Source organism: Stegodyphus dumicola, chromosome 9 (genome assembly GCF_044657685.1).
Source record: "Stegodyphus dumicola isolate Sdum_Otavi_A_Nest chromosome 9, ASM4465768v1".
NCBI lineage: Eukaryota > Metazoa > Arthropoda > Arachnida > Araneae > Eresidae > Stegodyphus > Stegodyphus dumicola.
The window spans coordinates 61,272,155-61,281,170 of record NC_140776.1 but is presented as its reverse complement, the minus strand read 5'-3'; positions in this window follow the sequence as shown (position 1 = coordinate 61,281,170).

Sequence of the window (9,016 nt, the reverse complement as noted above, 5' to 3'; positions counted from 1 at the left end):
TTTTCGAATTTAACTGCAAGGGTGTTTTTATGACGGTTAACTGCATTCTCCGTTCTAGACCAAGACTTTTGTTCAAGGGCAGTGAATTTTGGATATGATTTAGCGAGTTCCAGATGAAGCTTATAGAGTTCATGTTCAATTTTGGACAATTGTTGACGTGTATCCCTTATCACGGACCGAAGTAAGGCAAGCTTGCAATTTAACAGAATTCTTAAAACGCGACTCGAAGGTTTTTGATTAGATTTGATTTGAATAAAATTGGGGATCAATTTTTTACATTTACATTTAAGTAAAAAGTCAAGATGATTCAAGAATTTTTGCCGTTTCAGGCGTAATTTAGTGAAACGATTAACGGATGAAGGCATGATAAACAATGCAGAAAATCAAACTGAATTAACTGAGCAATAATAAAGTACACACAAAACAGCAGAAAAATCCCTCACTGAAATGAATAGAAAACAATACGTTTGTAAGCAAAATGCATGAAATCAGACAAGCAAAGCACAATATCCAAATGTACAAAACATAAACATAACTTGAAAATTGCAAAAATGTACTCACCGAAACTCCTACAATCACAAAATGGCGGCCACACCACGTGTAAAAAAGAAAGCAAAATGTAAGCCTGTTTGGGGCTTCTATAATTAAGACACAATAACACGCCGAATAAATACTAATTCAGAAGTCAAACAACAAAAATCAGCGTTATACCTACAAAATTTTCACAGGACTAGTTTCGATGGTTTTACCGAACCATCATCTTCAGCTGCAAAACCGCAAATGAACAAGATAGGAAATAATGATTAGATAAGATAAGAAACCCTGGACAAGAATAAGCAAGTGGCGCCATCTGTTGGCGAAACCAGAACTAAAACATAATTTCTCTAAAAGCCGAAGGCAAATTTGGATTGGAATTAGGATCGTTAACTAGAACAGAAAGATTTTTTTGAATGTGAAATGCCTCTAGAAAATCCAGTTCTCCAATGGAAGATGTTTTTTGAATAATTTTGGCAGCAGAAAAACTGAAAGTGTGATTTTCGGACCAACAATGTTGAGCAACAGAAGACTTCTGTGTTTCCTTTTTTCTAACATATGCCTCATGTTCTTTGACGCGAAATTTTAAGGCTCTCTTAGTTTGGCCAATGTAAATTAAACCACACTGGCAAGGAATCCTATAAATACCCCAGGAATTCATATCCGGAATGGGGTCCTTGAGTATAGAAGTTGGAATTTTATTGATGGGAGAATAAACAACCCGAAAGTTAAATTTCTGCAAAATATGTGCAACTTTATAGCTAATTGATGGAAAGAAGGGAATGACAACAGAATTTTTATAATCTCCTAAAATAAGAATGTGGCTTTTAGTGTGTTGAGATGAGAATTTTTTAACTGCTTGATTAATAATGTTGGGTGAAAAGCCCCTGTCAATAGCTATTGCTTTTAAATAATTTAGTTCTTCAACAAGGGCTAGTTTGGAGGAGCAAACTTGAAGAGCACGGAAAACATAGGAATAAAATGAAGCTAACTTTTGTTTAGTCGGATGACATGATTTAAAGTGTGGTGGAAGGCAAACCGATGAAGGTTTACGGTAAACTGTAGTACTGAAGTTGGATGTGTTACGGGTGACCAGAATGTCGAGAAACGGAAGAGTAAAAGTATCGTCTACGTAGCGGAACCATGCCGGGAAGTTTAAAGTTTCAAACAATTTTGATTCATAATAATGCATGTAGATATCAGCCAGGATGGGACTGAGGGGACTTCCCATGGCTAATCCCTCAGTTTGCTTGTAATATTTATTTTGGAAAACAAAATGTGTTTGTTTCAAACAGAGTTGAGTGAGAGAAATTAGCTCATCAATTTCGATGCAAGAGAAATGAAATTCGCGAAGTCTGCTTTCTAGACATCTAAATGCACCCTCCACTGGGACATTGGTGAATAATGATTTTACATCAAAAGAAACCATGAGTAAATTACTAGGAGAAATGTTTTTAACCTTTTTTACAAACTCCATTGAATTTTTTATGGTGTAAATGTTATTGTCTAATAGAGTGAAAAATCTAGAAACTAAATATTTAGCTAAAGGATACGAGGCACTACCTAAATTTGATACAATAGGGCGGAAAGGAATACCACTTTTATGAATTTTGGGAAGAGCATATAATCTGGCACAATTCGCAACAGATGGGATAAGCGAATGTTTTAAGTTGCTTGAAATGATTTGCGAAGATTTGATCGCAGTTTTTATTTTGGATAAGTCCGAAGGTGCAGGATCTTTAGGGATCGGATTATATGGTCCTTCGTTTAAGAGTTTAGTGACACCATCGATGTAAGTGTTCTTATCCATGACGACTATCTGGCCACCTTTGTCGGCCTTTGAAATGATAATATCCGGGTTAGAATGAATTTCGCGCATTGTAGCTCTTTCTCTCGCAGTTAGATTTGGTTTCAAAGGTTTATTATTGAATTTCACATTATGAGCGATAAGATGCCTAATCATTTCTTTCTGTGAATCTGAAACTTTACTGAATTGAAAGCTTTTTCGATAGGAGCCAAAATCTTTGGAATCGAGGGTTTACAGGTTTGTGAGAAGTTAAAATTATATTTTAGAATTCTCTCTTGTTCTTCTGAAAGACTAACATTAGAAATATTAACTATTGGCTTGATGTTTACAATGGGAAGATTTTTTTGAACTACTTGAACTGGAAGACTGTAAAAGAAGTTTTTCGAATTTAACTGCAAGGGTGTTTTTATGACGGTTAACTGCATTCTCCGTTCTAGACCAAGACTTTTGTTCAAGGGCAGTGAATTTTGGATATGATTTAGCGAGTTCCAGATGAAGCTTATAGAGTTCATGTTCAATTTTGGACAATTGTTGACGTGTATCCCTTATCACGGACCGAAGTAAGGCAAGCTTGCAATTTAACAGAATTCTTAAAACGCGACTCGAAGGTTTTTGATTAGATTTGATTTGAATAAAATTGGGGATCAATTTTTTACATTTACATTTAAGTAAAAAGTCAAGATGATTCAAGAATTTTTGCCGTTTCAGGCGTAATTTAGTGAAACGATTAACGGATGAAGGCATGATAAACAATGCAGAAAATCAAACTGAATTAACTGAGCAATAATAAAGTACACACAAAACAGCAGAAAAATCCCTCACTGAAATGAATAGAAAACAATACGTTTGTAAGCAAAATGCATGAAATCAGACAAGCAAAGCACAATATCCAAATGTACAAAACATAAACATAACTTGAAAATTGCAAAAATGTACTCACCGAAACTCCTACAATCACAAAATGGCGGCCACACCACGTGTAAAAAAGAAAGCAAAATGTAAGCCTGTTTGGGGCTTCTATAATTAAGACACAATAACACGCCGAATAAATACTAATTCAGAAGTCAAACAACAAAAATCAGCGTTATACCTACAAAATTTTCACAGGACTAGTTTCGATGGTTTTACCGAACCATCATCTTCAGCTGCAAAACCGCAAATGAACAAGATAGGAAATAATGATTAGATAAGATAAGAAACCCTGGACAAGAATAAGCAAGTGGCGCCATCTGTTGGCGAAACCAGAACTATAACATAATTTCTCTAAAAGCCGAAGGCAAATTTGGATTGGAATTAGGATCGTTAACTAGAACAGAAAGATTTTTTTGAATGTGAAATGCCTCTAGAAAATCCAGTTCTCCAATGGAAGATGTTTTTTGATTAATTTTGGCAGCAGAAAAACTGAAAGTGTGATTTTCGGACCAACAATGTTGAGCAACAGAAGACTTCTGTGTTTCCTTTTTTCTAACATATGCCTCATGTTCTTTGACGCGAAATTTTAAGGCTCTCTTAGTTTGGCCAATGTAAATTAAACCACACTGGCAAGGAATCCTATAAATACCCCAGGAATTCATATCCGGAATGGGGTCCTTGAGTATAGAAGTTGGAATTTTATTGATGGGAGAATAAACAACCCGAAAGTTAAATTTCTGCAAAATATGTGCAACTTTATAGCTAATTGATGGAAAGAAGGGAATGACAACAGAATTTTTATAATCTCCTAAAATAAGAGTGTGGCTTTTAGTGTGTTGAGATGAGAATTTTTTAACTGCTTGGTTAATAATGTTGGGTGAAAAGCCGCTGTCAATAGCTATTGCTTTTAAATAATTTAGTTCTTCATCAAGGGCTAGTTTGGAGGAGCAAACTTGAAGATCACGGAAAACATAGGAATAAAATGAAGCTAACTTTTGTTTAGTCGGATGACATGATTTAAAGTGTGGTGGAAGGCAAACCGATGAAGGTTTACGGTAAACTGTAGTACTGAAGTTGGATGTGTTACGGGTGACCAGAATGTCGAGAAACGGAAGAGTAAAAGTATCGTCTACGTAGCGGAACCATGCCGGGAAGTTTAAAGTTTCAAACAATTTTGATTCATAATAATGCATGTAGATATCAGCCAGGATGGGACTGAGGGGACTTCCCATGGCTAATCCCTCAGTTTGCTTGTAATATTTATTTTGGAAAACAAAATGTGTTTGTTTCAAACAGAGTTGAGTGAGAGAAATTAGCTCATCAATTTCGATGCAAGAGAAATGAAATTCGCGAAGTCTGCTTTCTAGACATCTTAATGCACCCTCCACTGGGACATTGGTGAATAATGAATTTACATCAAAAGAAAGCATGAGTAAATTACTAGGAGAAAAGTTTTTAACCTTTTTTACAAACTCCATTGAATTTTTTATGGTGTAAATGTTATTGTCTAATAGAGTGAAAAATCTAGAAACTAAATATTTAGCTAAAGGATACGAGGCAGTACCTAAATTTGATACAATAGGGCGGAAAGGAATACCACTTTTATGAATTTTGGGAAGAGCATATAATCTGGCACAATTCGCAACAGATGGGATAAGCGAATGTTTTAAGTTGCTTGAAATGATTTGCGAAGATTTGATCGCAGTTTTTATTTTGGATAAGTCCGAAGGTGAAGGATCTTTAGGGATCGGATTATATGGTCCTTCGTTTAAGAGTTTAGTGACACCATCTATGTAAGTGTTCTTATCCATGACGACTATCTGGCCACCTTTGTCGGCCTTTGAAATGATAATATCCGGGTTAGAATGAATTTCGCGCATTGTTGCTCTTTCTCTCGCAGTTAGATTTGGTTTCAAAGGTTTATTATTGAATTTCACATTATGAGCGATAAGATGCCTAATCATTTCTTTCTGTGAATCTGAAACTTTACTGAAATAAAGCTTTTTCGATAGGAGCCAAAATCTTTGGAATCGAGGGTTTACACGTTTGTGAGAAGTTAAAATTATATTTTAGAATTCTCTCTTGTTCTTCTGAAAGACTAACATTAGAAATATTAACTATTGGCTTGATGTTTACAATGGGAAGATTTTTTTGAACTACTTGAACTGGAAGACTGTAAAAGAAGTTTTTCGAATTTAACTGCAAGGGTGTTTTTATGACGGTTAACTGCATTCTCCGTTCTAGACCAAGACTTTTGTTCAAGGGCAGTGAATTATGGATATGATTTAGCGAGTTCCAGATGAAGCTTATAGAGTTCATGTTCAATTTTGGACAATTGTTGACGTGTATCCCTTATCACGGACCGAAGTAAGGCAAGCTTGCAATTTAACAGAATTCTTAAAACGCGACTCGAAGGTTTTTGATTAGATTTGATTTGAATAAAATTGGGGATCAATTTTTTACATTTACATTTAAGTAAAAAGTCAAGATGATTCAAGAATTTTTGCCGTTTCAGGCGTAATTTAGTGAAACGATTAACGGATGAAGGCATGATAAACAATGCAGAAAATCAAACTAAATTAACTGAGCAATAATAAAGTACACACAAAACAGCAGAAAAATCCCTCACTGAAATGAATAGAAAACAATACGTTTGTAAGCAAAATGCATGAAATCAGACAAGCAAAGCACAATATCCAAATGTACAAAACATAAACATAACTTGAAAATTGCAAAAATGTACTCACCGAAACTCCTACAATCACAAAATGGCGGCCACACCACGTGTAAAAAAGAAAGCAAAATGTAAGCCTGTTTGGGGCTTCTATAATTAAGACACAATAACACGCCGAATAAATACTAATTCAGAAGTCAAACAACAAAAATCAGCGTTATACCTACAAAATTTTCACAGGACTAGTTTCGATGGTTTTACCGAACCATCATCTTCAGCTGCAAAACCGCAAATGAACAAGATAGGAAATAATGATTAGATAAGATAAGAAACCCTGGACAAGAATAAGCAAGTGGCGCCATCTGTTGGCGAAACCAGAACTAAAACATAATTTCTCTAAAAGCCGAAGGCAAATTTGGATTGGAATTAGGATCGTTAACTAGAACAGAAAGTTTTTTTGAATGTGAAATGCCTCTAGAAAATCCAGTTCTCCAATGGAAGATGTTTTTTGAATAATTTTGGCAGCAGAAAAACTGAAAGTGTGATTTTCGGACCAACAATGTTGAGCAACAGAAGACTTCTGTGTTTCCTTTTTTCTAACATATGCCTCATGTTCTTTGACGCGAAATTTTAAGGCTCTCTTAGTTTGGCCAATGTAAATTAAACCACACTGGCAAGGAATCCTATAAATACCCCAGGAATTCATATCCGGAATGGGGTCCTTGAGTATAGAAGTTGGAATTTTATTGATGGGAGAATAAACAACCCGAAAGTTAAATTTCTGCAAAATATGTGCAACTTTATAGCTAATTGATGGAAAGAAGGGAATGACAACAGAATTTTTATAATCTCCTAAAATAAGAGTGTGGCTTTTAGTGTGTTGAGATGAGAATTTTTTAACTGCTTGGTTAATAATGTTGGGTGAAAAGCCCCTGTCAATAGCTATTGCTTTTAAATAATTTAGTTCTTCATCAAGGGCTAGTTTGGAGGAGCAAACTTGAAGAGCACGGAAAACATAGGAATAAAATGAAGCTAACTTTTGTTTAGTCGGATGACATGATTTAAAGTGTGGTGGAAGGCAAACCGATGAAGGTTTACGGTAAACTGTAGTACTGAAGTTGGATGTGTTACGGGTGACCAGAATGTCGAGAAACGGAAGAGTAAAAGTATCGTCTACGTAGCGGAACCATGCCGAGAAGTTTAAAGTTTCAAACAATTTTGATTCATAATAATGCATGTAGATATCAGCCAGGATGGGACTGAGGGGACTTCCCATGGCTAATCCCTCAGTTTGCTTGTAATATTTATTTTGGAAAACAAAATGTGTTTGTTTCAAACAGAGTTGAGTGAGAGAAATTAGCTCATCAATTTCGATGCAAGAGAAATGAAATTCGCGAAGTCTGCTTTCTAGACATCTTAATGCACCCTCCACTGGGACATTGGTGAATAATGAATTTACATCAAAAGAAACCATGAGTAAATTACTAGGAGAAAAGTTTTTAACCTTTTTTACAAACTCCATTGAATTTTTATGGTGTAAATGTTATTGTCTAATAGAGTGAAAAATCTAGAAACTAAATATTTAGCTAAAGGATACGAGGCAGTACCTAAATTTGATACAATAGGGCGGAAAGGAATACCACTTTTATGAATTTTGGGAAGAGCATATAATCTGGCACAATTCGCAACAGATGGGATAAGCGAATGTTTTAAGTTGCTTGAAATGATTTGCGAAGATTTGATCGCAGTTTTTATTTTGGATAAGTCCGAAGGTGAAGGATCTTTAGGGATCGGATTATATGGTCCTTCGTTTAAGAGTTTAGTGACACCATGTATGTAAGTGTTCTTATCCATGACGACTATCTGGCCACCTTTGTCGGCCTTTGAAATGATAATATCCGGGTTAGAATGAATTTCGCGCATTGTAGCTCTTTCTCTCGCAGTTAGATTTGGTTTCAAAGGTTTATTATTGAATTTCACATTATGAGCGATAAGATGCCTAATCATTTCTTTCTGTGAATCTGAAACTTTACTGAATTGAAAGCTTTTTCGATAGGAGCCAAAATCTTTGGAATCGAGGGTTTACAGGTTTGTGAGAGGTTAAAATTATATTTTAGAATTCTCTCTTGTTCTTCTGAAAGACTAACATTAGAAATATTAACTATTGGCTTGATGTTTACAATGGGAAGATTTTTTTGAACTACTTGAACTGGAAGACTGTAAAAGAAGTTTTTCGAATTTAACTGCAAGGGTGTTTTTATGACGGTTAACTGCATTCTCCGTTCTAGACCAAGACTTTTGTTCAAGGGCAGTGAATTTTGGATATGATTTAGCGAGTTCCAGATGAAGCTTATAGAGTTCATGTTCAATTTTGGACAATTGTTGACGTGTATCCCTTATCACGGACCGAAGTAAGGCAAGCTTGCAATTTAACAGAATTCTTAAAACACGACTCGAAGGTTTTTGATTAGATTTGATTTGAATAAAATTGGGGATCAATTTTTTACATTTACATTTAAGTAAAAAGTCAAGATGATTCAAGAATTTTTGCCGTTTCAGGCGTAATTTAGTGAAACGATTAACGGATGAAGGCATGATAAACAATGCAGAAAATCAAACTAAATTAACTGAGCAATAATAAAGTACACACAAAACAGCAGAAAAATCCCTCACTGAAATGAATAGAAAACAATACGTTTGTAAGCAAAATGCATGAAATCAGACAAGCAAAGCACAATATCCAAATGTACAAAACATAAACATAACTTGAAAATTGCAAAAATGTACTCACCGAAACTCCTACAATCACAAAATGGCGGCCACACCACGTGTAAAAAAGAAAGCAAAATGTAAGCCTGTTTGGGGCTTCTATAATTAAGACACAATAACACGCCGAATAAATACTAATTCAGAAGTCAAACAACAAAAATCAGCGTTATACCTACAAAATTTTCACAGGACTAGTTTCGATGGTTTTACCGAACCATCATCTTCAGCTGCAAAACCGCAAATGAACAAGATAGGAAATAATGATTAGATAAGATAAGAAACCCTGGACAAGAATAAGCAAGTGGCGCCATCTGTTGGCG